The 11229-nt window shown below is 39.5% G+C and overlaps 1 non-coding gene across 1 annotated transcript; it reads left to right on the plus strand.

Annotated features, from left to right (window-relative positions):
* The first annotated feature begins 2288 nt into the window (after positions 1-2288).
* On the plus strand, positions 2289-2395 carry LOC141615511 (small nucleolar RNA R71). The gene has a single exon (XR_012529929.1). It is a non-coding gene; the product is annotated as a small nucleolar RNA R71 (small nucleolar RNA).
* The last annotated feature ends 8834 nt before the right edge of the window (positions 2396-11229 follow it).

An 11229-nucleotide genomic window follows, 5' to 3' on the forward strand; every position in this document is an offset into this window, starting at 1 on the left:
CCCTCCCTCACTTCTCTCAAACATGACAATTATTTTGATCAAAGTAAATAAAAATCCAAAGATGACAAAAAATGCAATACAAGAATTGAAATGTAAGTTAGGGAGTTAGAAATATTTACAAGTGGTGGTTTAGGGAGGACTCCACCAAACTCTCATTCTTGATGAGATGTCAAGGGGGCATGTCCAAGGTGTTTTTGATGTTGCTCAACACCTTGAAAAAGTAATCGAAGGCTTGTTCATTATCATGGTAGAGGTTCTCAATAGACCGTGGCCCTTGTTGTTGGTCTTGATCGATGGCATTACCAATGTAGGGATTAAAAATCCCTTCAAATTCGTCGTCCCAAAGACCACAAACTTCATTAAGTTGATCATTGAAAATCTCTTGCTTAGATGGAGACAACTCTCCCAATTTCTTCTCTTGGCCAATGACGCCATTCTCTTCTTCCTTGGTTGATTTTGATGAGCTTTGCAAGCTCTCCTTGTCACAATTCACTTTCTCTTTGAATGGAGCATCTTCAATTTTCTTCTTCCATTGGAGTTCCGATTTCTTCCTCTCATCCTTTCGGCTATAATGATCAATTATAAAATATGGTTCATGCAAACGAGGAGCTCTCATAGTCTTGTCAAGATTAAAAGTTATGCTTTCATCTCCCACTTCTAGAGTGAGCTCACCATGTTTCACATCAATCACCGCACCCGCGGTGTGTAGGAAAGGTCTTCCTAGGATGATTGGAATGTTGGAATCTTCCTCCATATCAACAATGACAAAGTCCACCGGGATGAAAAACTTCCCAATTCGCACGGGGACATCTTCCCATATCCCTAATGGTGTCTTCGTCGATCTATCGGCCATTTGGAGTGTGATGTTGGTGCATTTAAGCTCTCCCATCCCCAACCTTTTACTCACCGAGTACGGCATGACACTCACACTAGCCCCTAGATCACATAAGGCTTTGTTGATCGTCGTGTCGCCAATGGTACACGGTATTGAGAAGCTTCCCGGATCCTTTAACTTTGGAGGTGAACTCCCTTGAAGTATTGCGCTACTCACCTTAGTGAAGGCGATAGTCTCAAGCTTCCGGATCGACTTCTTCTTTATGAGGATATCTTTCATGTATTTCGCATAGGCCGACACGTGATTGATTAATTCCGTGAAAGGAATTGAGACTTCCAAATTCTTCACAATTTCCATGAATTTTCCAAGTTGATCATCAAATTTGGGCTTGGCTTGACGACTTGGAAAAGGGAGTCTAATCACAATGGGCTCCTTCTCCTTGGCCTTGTCTTCATTTTTCTTTGAACTTTCTTCTTTTGACGATTCTCCATCTTTGGAGTTTTGCACAATTTCTTCCTTTTCACTAGCTTCCACAACTTCATCCTCAACTTGCTTCTTGGGTGCTTCATACCTTGTACCACTTCTCAAGTGAATGGCACTAACCGTTTCATGTCTAGGGGGATTACTTTGAGGTGGTAATTGCCCCTTTTGTCTTTGTGAGCTTAAAGATGCTAGTTGAGTCAATTGTGTTTCCAACATCTTGGTGTGAGCTAGAATGTTGTTGATGGTGGTTTCCTTTGCTTGGCTATCTTTTTGCAATTGAGTGAAAAATTCTTGTTGATTCTTTTGCATTTGGAGGACCGCTTTTTGGACATCAAAACCTTGGTCATTTTGGTGATTGTATGGATTTTGATTTTGGTAACCTTGGTTTTGATTGTAAAAGGGTATTTGATTTTGGTTTCTCATGGGTGGTGGAGTGTATGTTGTTTGAGGGTTTTGAACATTTTGGCTTTTGTATGAGAGATTTGGATGGAATTTGGTGTTTTCATTGTAAAAGTTGGAATAAGGGGTACCACTCTTGTATGCTTGGAAAGCATTCACTTGTTCATTTGTTCCCCTACATTCACCTTGGTCATGTCCCAAAGTTCCACAATTCTCACATATTCCACTTGGGATTGATGAGGATGCCGTCATGGCATTAACATGATGCTTTGAAGATTTTGAGTTTTCCTCAAGTCTAGCCATAGCTTGTTCAAACTTCAAGTTGATTGTGTCAATGTGAGCACTAAGTTGAGCACCCAATTGAGTAACGGAGTCCACTTCATGCTTTCCTCCTCTAGTAGCCTTGCGAGGTCTACTATATTGTGAGTTATGGACCGCCATTTCCTCAATCTTGTTCCATGTTTGATTGTCATCAACTTCGGTGAACATTCTATTTGATCCCATATTGAGAATGTTCCTAGAATCTTCATATAAACCATTCCAAAATTGTTGTACCAAAAACCATTCGCTAAGTCCATGGTGAGGACATGAGCGACAAATTCCCTTGAACCGCTCCCAAGATTCATACAAAGACTCTTCATCCCTTTGCTTAAAACCCGTAATTTGAGCTCTTAGCATGTTAGTCTTTTCCGGTGGGTAGAATTTTTTGTAGAAAGCTAGAGCCAACTTCTTCCAAGAATCTATTCCAAGGGTGGCCTTATCAAGGCCCTTCAACCATTGCTTTGCGGTGCCGATTAAGGAAAAAGGAAATAAGACTCATCTAATTTGGTCTTGAGTCACGCCCGTTTGAGAGATAACATCACAATAGTCGCAAAAGGTTTCCATATGAGAATGAGGGTCCTCACTAGGCATCCCCCCAAATTGGCTCCTCTCAACTAACTGGATGAAGGCGGACTTGGCAATAAAATTTCCGGTTAGATGTTGCGGTGTAGGAGTACCATTTGGTAGATTCTCCTCGGTGGGTACGGAGTGTGACGAGAATTTAGGCATTGTAGGTGGATTTTGTGGGGTATTGTGTAATGGGTTTTCTTTTCCTTCTATTGCGAAAGGATTGACAAACTCACTAGTGGGTTGAACAACTTCACTAATACCTCTTAAATTCCTCCTAACAAGTCTCCTATTGTTCGTCAAGGTTCTTTCGATTTCACGGTCAAAAGGTAACAAATCACCTTGTAACCTTCTAGACATGCAAAATATCAAACAACTCAAAAACAATTAGAACAAACCTTGAGGAGTTTTACTTCCTCAAGGCGAAGAAAGACACAACTAATAACAATAAAAAGAAATCTAAATCAAACAAACACCGTCCCCGGCAACGGCGCCATTTTTGATGCGATCCCGCTAAGTGTTCACAAATTAAAATATGGTCGTTGGGTCACGGTCGAATCAAAACACAATTTATAGCTTCACAAACAACTCTACAATTAGTAAAGAGGCAAGTAAAGGTCGGATCTCAAGGGACGGGTATTGAAATGAGATTTCTATTGCAACTAGCGGTGTCTAAGGGGTGTCACAAATTGGGTTGATGTAGAAGGTCACTAAACTAAAATAGCAATGAAAATAAACAAGCAAGATGAATTAAAGGGGTGTAAACAATTGATTAAAGGCACTAGGGTGTCATGGGATCATAGGGGAATCATGGGATATGATCATACAAACATGTTCTCAAATTATAAGCAAGCAATTATTGTTGTGATGGATTGAGTTGGGTTACATCTTACAATCCTAGGAAAGTTTGGGTCCCGGAGCCGAATCGATTAGATTGTACAACACCTACAAGTCGACTTAATCTTCCCTACTCAACAACATGCATGGTCTAATGAGACTCAAGTTGGGTTATGTCTTACAAGTCTCATTGAAAAGATAGAAGATGATAGTAAATGCAAGGATTCATAGGCTTAGCATTTCATCAAATATAACATGTGCATGAGTTGAGATCAAAACAAGCAAGCAAATAAAACATGAAAGCATATTAGATTAAGCATGAATCATTCCCCATGTTGGTTTCCCCTAATCACCCATTAACCCTAGCTAAGAGACTACTCACTCATTATCATGTTGATCATGCTAGCAAGGTTGTCAATCATACCAACAATATGAAACATGATGAATAAATGAAAGTAATTAACAATAATTAAAAAGGGATTAAGAGATTATACCTACTAATGATTCCAATAATAAAGCAAAGATAAAAGAAGTACTTGAATGCTTGATTGAGAGGTTGTCAATCTCCCAATAATAACCCAAATAATCTTCAATTACCCAAAATAAAGGATGAACAAAAGAGAGATTAAAGAACTAAAACTTGGATTAAAACTTGATTAATACTTGATTACAATATTAAAGAGAGATTTGATTGATATTAACTACACTAATTATTGATAAGAAGAACATGCTCCTCTAATTAGACTAATGAGGTATTTATAGTGGAAATTAGGGAGGATGCATTAGGGTTAACTAAGGGCTAAACTAGTAATTACACTTTTTAGATTGAGCAAGGAGGAGCCGGTATTTTCCGAGAGAAGGGCTTCTTTCTTCGTAGCTTGGAGAAGACAATCCGTGCTGTGCTGGAATCTGGGCGGAATAGGGTCGGGACGGGCGGATTCTGGCGTTGGAATCCGAGCGGATTCAGGGGAATCCGGTCGGAATGTGGAGGTGGAATCCGAGCGGATTAAGGCAAATCCGCTCGGATTGTGCTGCTGCGGGACGGACGGATTGGTGACAATCCGCTCGGATTGTCAGTCAGCAACAAATCTTCTTCTTTTCTTCCCTTTTCTTCATAAATTCCTTGGGGATTTCCTTGGGGACTCAAGGATCCTTTCTCAACTTTGCTCTTCTACTATAATATGTACAAAGGCCTTCTAATCTTGTCTCTCCTTGATGCTTGGTCATTGAATTCGATCAATTTAGTCTCGTTTTGCCATGAAAATGCAAGATTCTTACTCCTTTCCTACCAAGGGATCAAAATCTCAAAGAATATGCAAAACAAAGAACTAAAGATAAGAAATGACCCAAATAGGCACTAAAAAACATGGGAACAAGGCTAATTCGGGGGCTAAATATGCGCCAATTATGGTCACATCAATGATTGACAACCTTATTAACATGTTAAACTTGATCATGAGTGAGTAGTTACTTAGCAGGGATTAATGGGTAATTAGGGGAAATAAACATGGGGAATGATTCATGCTTAATCTAATATGCTTCCATAATTAATTTGCTTGCTTGTTGTGATTTCAACTTATGCACATGTTATGTTTGATGAAATGCTAAGCCTATGAATTCTTGCATTTACAACCATCACTTATCTTTTCAATGAGACTTGTAAGACATAAACCAACTCGAGTCTCATTAGACCATGCATATAGTTGGATAGGGAGGATTAAGTCGACTTGTAGGTGTTGTACAATCTAATCGATTCGGCTCCGGGACCCAAACCTTCCTAGGATTGTAAGATATAAACCAACTCAATCCATCACAACAATAATTGCTTGCATCTAGTAGGAAATATGTTTATATGATCAACTCCCATGAATCCCTTATGAACCCATGATATCCTAGCACTTTTAATCAATTGTTTACATCTTTCCTTTTGTTGCTTGTTTATTGCTTTTATTAGATTAGAATCATCAACCCATTATAATTGTGACAACCCCAAGCACAACCATAATTAGATTGAATAATTTGAGCAACCACCGTCCCATGGATCGACCTCGACTTACCACTAACTAGTTGTATGTTGAGTATTATAAATGTGTTTGATTGGATGTGACCCGACGACATCACCCATCAAAATGGCGCCGTTGCCGGGGATGGTGCTATGTGATTAAGTTCTTACTTGTTTGTCTATTTTGATTTTTCTTTCTCCTTGAGGAACTTGTTCCTCAAGGATTGTTCTTACCGTTTTTGTGTAGTTTCCATGCTTGTAGTTGTTTCCTTGTCTTAGCTATGATGGCTCAAGACTTGACACATGGAGTTATACGGTCGTTATGTACCAAAAATAAATACCTAAATACAACTAACAGAAGCTAGCAGCAAGTAGGGTCGATCTCCACAGGGAGGCTAAGTTGCTATCTATCTGTTTAATTCGGTCTGTCAGGGTGTCACAGGAATGGGGGTTTTGAATTGATTGTGAACTAACTAGAGACTAAAGCGAGGGAAATGAATAATAGAATTAACACTAAGAGAAGGGAAGTATGCTAAGAGTCGGTCCACCGTGGCAGCTATCAGATCTTATACTATCGGGAATACTAAGGCGATTAGACTATTGATAAGAAGAGCTATGGTCGTCACCTTTCGGTCCTTAAACCGCCCTAGAGCGTAAAAAATGACTTAACTTTCGCCCTCACTGCAATACCCTATTGTAATTAAGCAAGCCTTCCCTTCCAATCTTTCGATCTAGGTCGGGGTTAACTAAATTTATGGTCTCCTGCATGCATTCATTCGACCGGATAACAATTAAATTGCCTAATACAATTCCTATCGCAAGACTAATCTATATAAGTCAATTAAAACATCGCTACCACGGCTTCCCTAATCCTAACATACTACGGGGAATTAGCTACTCATAATAAAATAAGCAATGACAATAATTAAAGAAGAAATAAGCATTAAAAGAGAATAAGGGAAGGAATTACTGAAATAAGTGATCCGGAAATGAGCAAGAATAAAAGTAACAGTGTATAAAGAAGGGAAAAGAGTAACGTGCAGTCCTCCCGGATAAAAAGCATACATAAACTGACGACCTCACTCCTATTTATAAGAAATTAGGAGTTTAATTAAACCTAATGACGGAAAATAACTAAAAAGCCCAGCCCGTCAGCAAAATCCACTCGATCGAGTAACTAAATCACTCGATCGAGCAAAGGTATAAAAGGAACTGGTCGATCGAAAGGAAAAATAGTCGATCGAGTACTTATTCATCCTAAAACCACTCGATCGAGAAGAAGTGGCTCTCGATCGAGCAAATGGGCTCTCGATCGAATAGAAATAGTTCTCGATCGAGCACTTCTCAGCGCGTAATTCCTGCTTCGCGCACTGAACTTCAAACGGCTGCCATTCCTTCGTTACTTGGACAAATAGGGCGTGGTTGGTGGCGTTGGAAAGCTAAGAGGATAAGCTTTCACCTCCAACTGGAATAACCTTAATAACTGTTGTAGAACTCGAGATATGGCTCTTACAAGCAGGAACTAGCAAATTGAAGCACTCTCTTGGCTCGCCTAACTTCCTTACTCCAATGCGCATCTCAAAATAGTACTTTCCAAGCTCCGACTCAACTCATCTCCTAAATGCATGCTAAATGGACGGTAAAAGGCTTGATCTCACTACTTTATGGTTCATTCCTGCAAATAAGACAAAATACACCAAAGTAGCATATTCGGGGCATTTCGTAGCATAAAACCACGATCAAAGCATAAAGATACGCGCATAAATTAGGCTAAAAGGACTATATAAAATGCACGTATCAAATCTCCCCAAACCAAACCTTTACTCGTCCCCGAGTAAACTAAAATGCAACTAATGGAACGGAAAAAGATAACTCAGAGCCAGCTACAAATGCCCACTTAAGCCAATTTAATGCAAGCAAACTAACACTTATAACAGACAGTCAAATGCAAACGAGTTGTAAGATGTTTATAATAAAGCTGAACCGTCGACCTTGCAATACCTTTGATAATGGACTCTCACGGGTCACTCTTTCTCTCATGAAGCAAAGGGTGAACATATATATGTAAGAGAGAAAGAAAAATAGTCGCTCACCTAGACTACGACCCACATAAACATGCATGCAACTAATATGATAGACAATTCTAACTACCATACATACATTCCAACCAAACAAGGTCCGTCACAACCGAGGGCTTACAAAAATATGGTAAAGTGAGGCAATGGGTAAGAAAAGGCAAAACAATTATGGGAATGTGGAGGTATAGGTGATCAAGCTAGTACCTAAACAGAACCATATATCAACATCCATTTCCAACTCAATTATGAAATAAACACATGCCCTTACTTGGCATAAAATCTCACCAAACCAAACCAGAAAAACTCCTCAAATGATATAAGATAGAACATAGGAGCAGAAACCGTCAACAAACAACATCTTTTTTTTTCTTTTTCTTCAAATTTTTTCTTTTTTTTTTCTTTTTTTCGGTTTCTTTTTCTTTTCTTCGAATTTTTTTCTTTTTTTTTTTCTTCTTTTTCACGTCTTTTTTCATCATCCTCCTTTCCTTCATAGATTACCAACTACGAATCAACAGAATATGCGCCAAAATTTGATGCAATAGAGAATATACCGCAAAACAATCTAAACTAGCTTGACAAGGCAGGCTAAATTTGGATGTAGCTAAGGGGCAACTGGCAAATTTGGCTAATGTGGAGTTAAATGGGTAAAAATGAAAGAAAGGGAAAATGTAAGCACCTCCCTGCATGTGACACCAACCACTATCCCGAATGTATGACGGCAAAAAGCAATTGAATTTCATATACGTGCAAATTGATGAACATGTTATGCAAGGAGTAACTACTCACAATCCTACATGAAATCGGTCATAAATGACACCTGACTTATAAGGCTCTAAATCTTAGAAATTATAAGTAGGTTGCCAAAAATTCAGGTCAAGTCTATTCGTTGACTAAATTAAACATTAACTCGTAGATATGCAAAGAGACAAAGCTAATAAGATAATTAATTCAATGCAAGGCCTAAGCAAAAAGACAAACGCAGTGCAATTTCATCATTGAAATCTACCGTTCCGACTCAACCTATATGCTAAAATAAACGTGAATTTTTTTGAATTTTAACAATTTTTTCAATTTTTATGGAATTTTTTGAATTTTTATGAAATAAATAACAATGCAAACAGAAAATTAAATGTGATAACTGAAATGCAAATAAAAAAAATATGCAGACACAGATATGGATGCATAACCTCGCCAAACCAAACCGTACAATGCCCCCATTGTACCAAAACATGGAATGGAAACGCAAACTAAAAGAAGAAGAGAGAGTAAATGCGGAAAAACTCACAAAATGCGCGAATAAGGGGACCTCCCCAAACCGACCATGAACATGGGAGGTTGCTAAAGGCCCGGAAAACCGTCTCAGGAAGCTAATCCAAGTCAAAAACACTCGATATCCGTCCAACATTGGTCGATCGAGTGAGTGGGCATCCAAGAAAGACTCAATCGAAAAGAAACTAGGTCGATCGAGTGGTTTCTTACTTGCAGTACTCGATCGAGTAGATATTTGCTCGATCGAGAGGATTTGGCAGCACAAGTGCTCGATCGAATACAAAAAGTACTTGATCGAGTGATCCGCAGCGTATTCCTGCATAATGCAATGAAAAACGGCCCGCAACTGACAAAAACAAGCATACTGAGATAGTCTATGGTATAAAACCATTTATTACAACTTAAATGAAATAAAATGCAGAATAAAATTGCCGGGTTGCCTCCCGGTTAGCGCTAACTTGATCAGTCCCAGCTCGACCTTCTTTTTCTTCGAGCCACTCAAACTAATCACAATCAAAAACATTCTCAAAGCGCAGAACAACTTTGTCAAATAGCTGCGCATGTGCTACACAACAGCATAAGTAGCACCAAAGTGGAATCAAGAAATAGGAAATAAAAATGTTTAACCATTTAAGTCTAACAAATTTCCTATGAGCGCTCCTAAATTTATCCACAAAATAAAGGAGCGCGGGAGCAATTGTCAATATATAGGGGTCCCGATTTGATTAGCAAACTTGAAATGATAAGGACGGTGAAAATTCGTTAAATTATGCGTCCACATATGAGAGGGTGTAGCATTAAAAGAAGGGGCACAAATTAAACGAGGCAATATACTGTTAAAACAAACAATAATGAAATTATCGCTTACTACCTCGGGTTGGTCGCTCTCAACGACGGAATCACTGACAAAGGAATGGATTACCTCATCCGTGCTAGGAGCAATTACCGTCTCAGCCGCTTCTTCATCAACCTCCTCAGTGGAATCCATCCCGTAGATCGCAGATTCAAGTGTATCCGACATTTGTGAATAAGGGAGGTTCACCGTAACCTTCATCATCGTCAAACTCGTCATCCAATATGAACCCAAGTGACGAATTAAAGCTCCCAATGGCCAATTCGATCGATCGAGCAGAATAATCACTCGATCGACCACTTTCCCCCCGCATCTCACTCGATCGAGTAACAAAATCACTCGATCGAGAACTATCCTCCTGCATGTCACTCGATCGAGAAGAGATATTACTCGATCGAGGACTTTCTTCTGTCTGCGCTGATATCCTCGCATATACTCCGGAAATACGATAGAAATTCGTCATCCGAAATATAGAAATCATCTTTGACATTAGGCGCAGCGGGTTCTTCATGGGAAAAACAGCTCTTGGTCAAGTACACCTCTTCTGGTTGCCGATTATCCAACCCACATTAACCGAGCAATTTCAGATTTGCTGACTTAGTAACTTGAGCACCCATATATCTATCATATTCTAGAATTAAGGATTTCAGCTCTGCGATTTCTTTTTTCTGTATATCATGAGGATCTTGTTGCGGTGGCCATTGATGGGGTGGATGTGGCGGCACAACTACAGCTGCATTGTGCTCAAGAAGACCACATCCCCAAGATTTCTTCCTTTCCCAACTAGCGGGTTTTTCAGCTTGGGCTTCAAACCGAGCAATTAGTCGGGAGACAGATGTCATCTTGGCAAGAGGGATCGAAGGTACTCAAGCCTTCCCTTCGATAATCTCCCTCAAAGAGCTGTCTAATAAACCTGTGAGCCTATCAAAACAAAGACTAATGAAAAAGATAAGAACAGACCTCAAGGTACTTAGTCTTCCCTTGAGGCGAAAGGACAAACAAAATAAAACAGATAAAAAGCGTCGCCTCCCGCAAGAACGGCGCCAAAATTTAATACGGTCGTTATGTACCAAAAATAAATACCTAAATACAACTAACGAAGCTAGCGGCAAGTAGGGTCGATCTCCACGGGAGGCTAAGTTGCTATCTATCCTGTTTAATTCGGTCTGTCAGGGTGTCACAGGAAGTGGGGTTTTGAATTGATTGTGAACTAACTAGAGACTAAAGCGAGGGAAATGAATAATAGAATTAACACTAAGAGAAGGGAAGTATGCTAAGAGTCGGTCCACCGTGGCAGCTATCAGATCTTATACTATCGGGAATACTAAGGCGATTAGACTATTGATAAGAAGAGCTATGGTCGTCACCTTTCGGTCCTTAAACCGCCCTAGAGCGTAAACAGCTTAACTTTCGCCCTCACTGCAATACCCTATTGTAATTAAGCAAGCCTTCCCTTCCAATCTTTCGATCTAGGTCGGGGTTAACTAAATTTATGGTCTCCTGCATGCATTCATTCGACCGGATAACAATTAAATTGCCTAATACAATTCCTATCGCAAGACTAATCTATATAAGTCAATTAAAA

The sequence above is a fragment of the Silene latifolia genome, chromosome 11 (genome assembly GCF_048544455.1).
Source record: "Silene latifolia isolate original U9 population chromosome 11, ASM4854445v1, whole genome shotgun sequence".
Taxonomy (NCBI): domain Eukaryota; kingdom Viridiplantae; phylum Streptophyta; class Magnoliopsida; order Caryophyllales; family Caryophyllaceae; genus Silene; species Silene latifolia.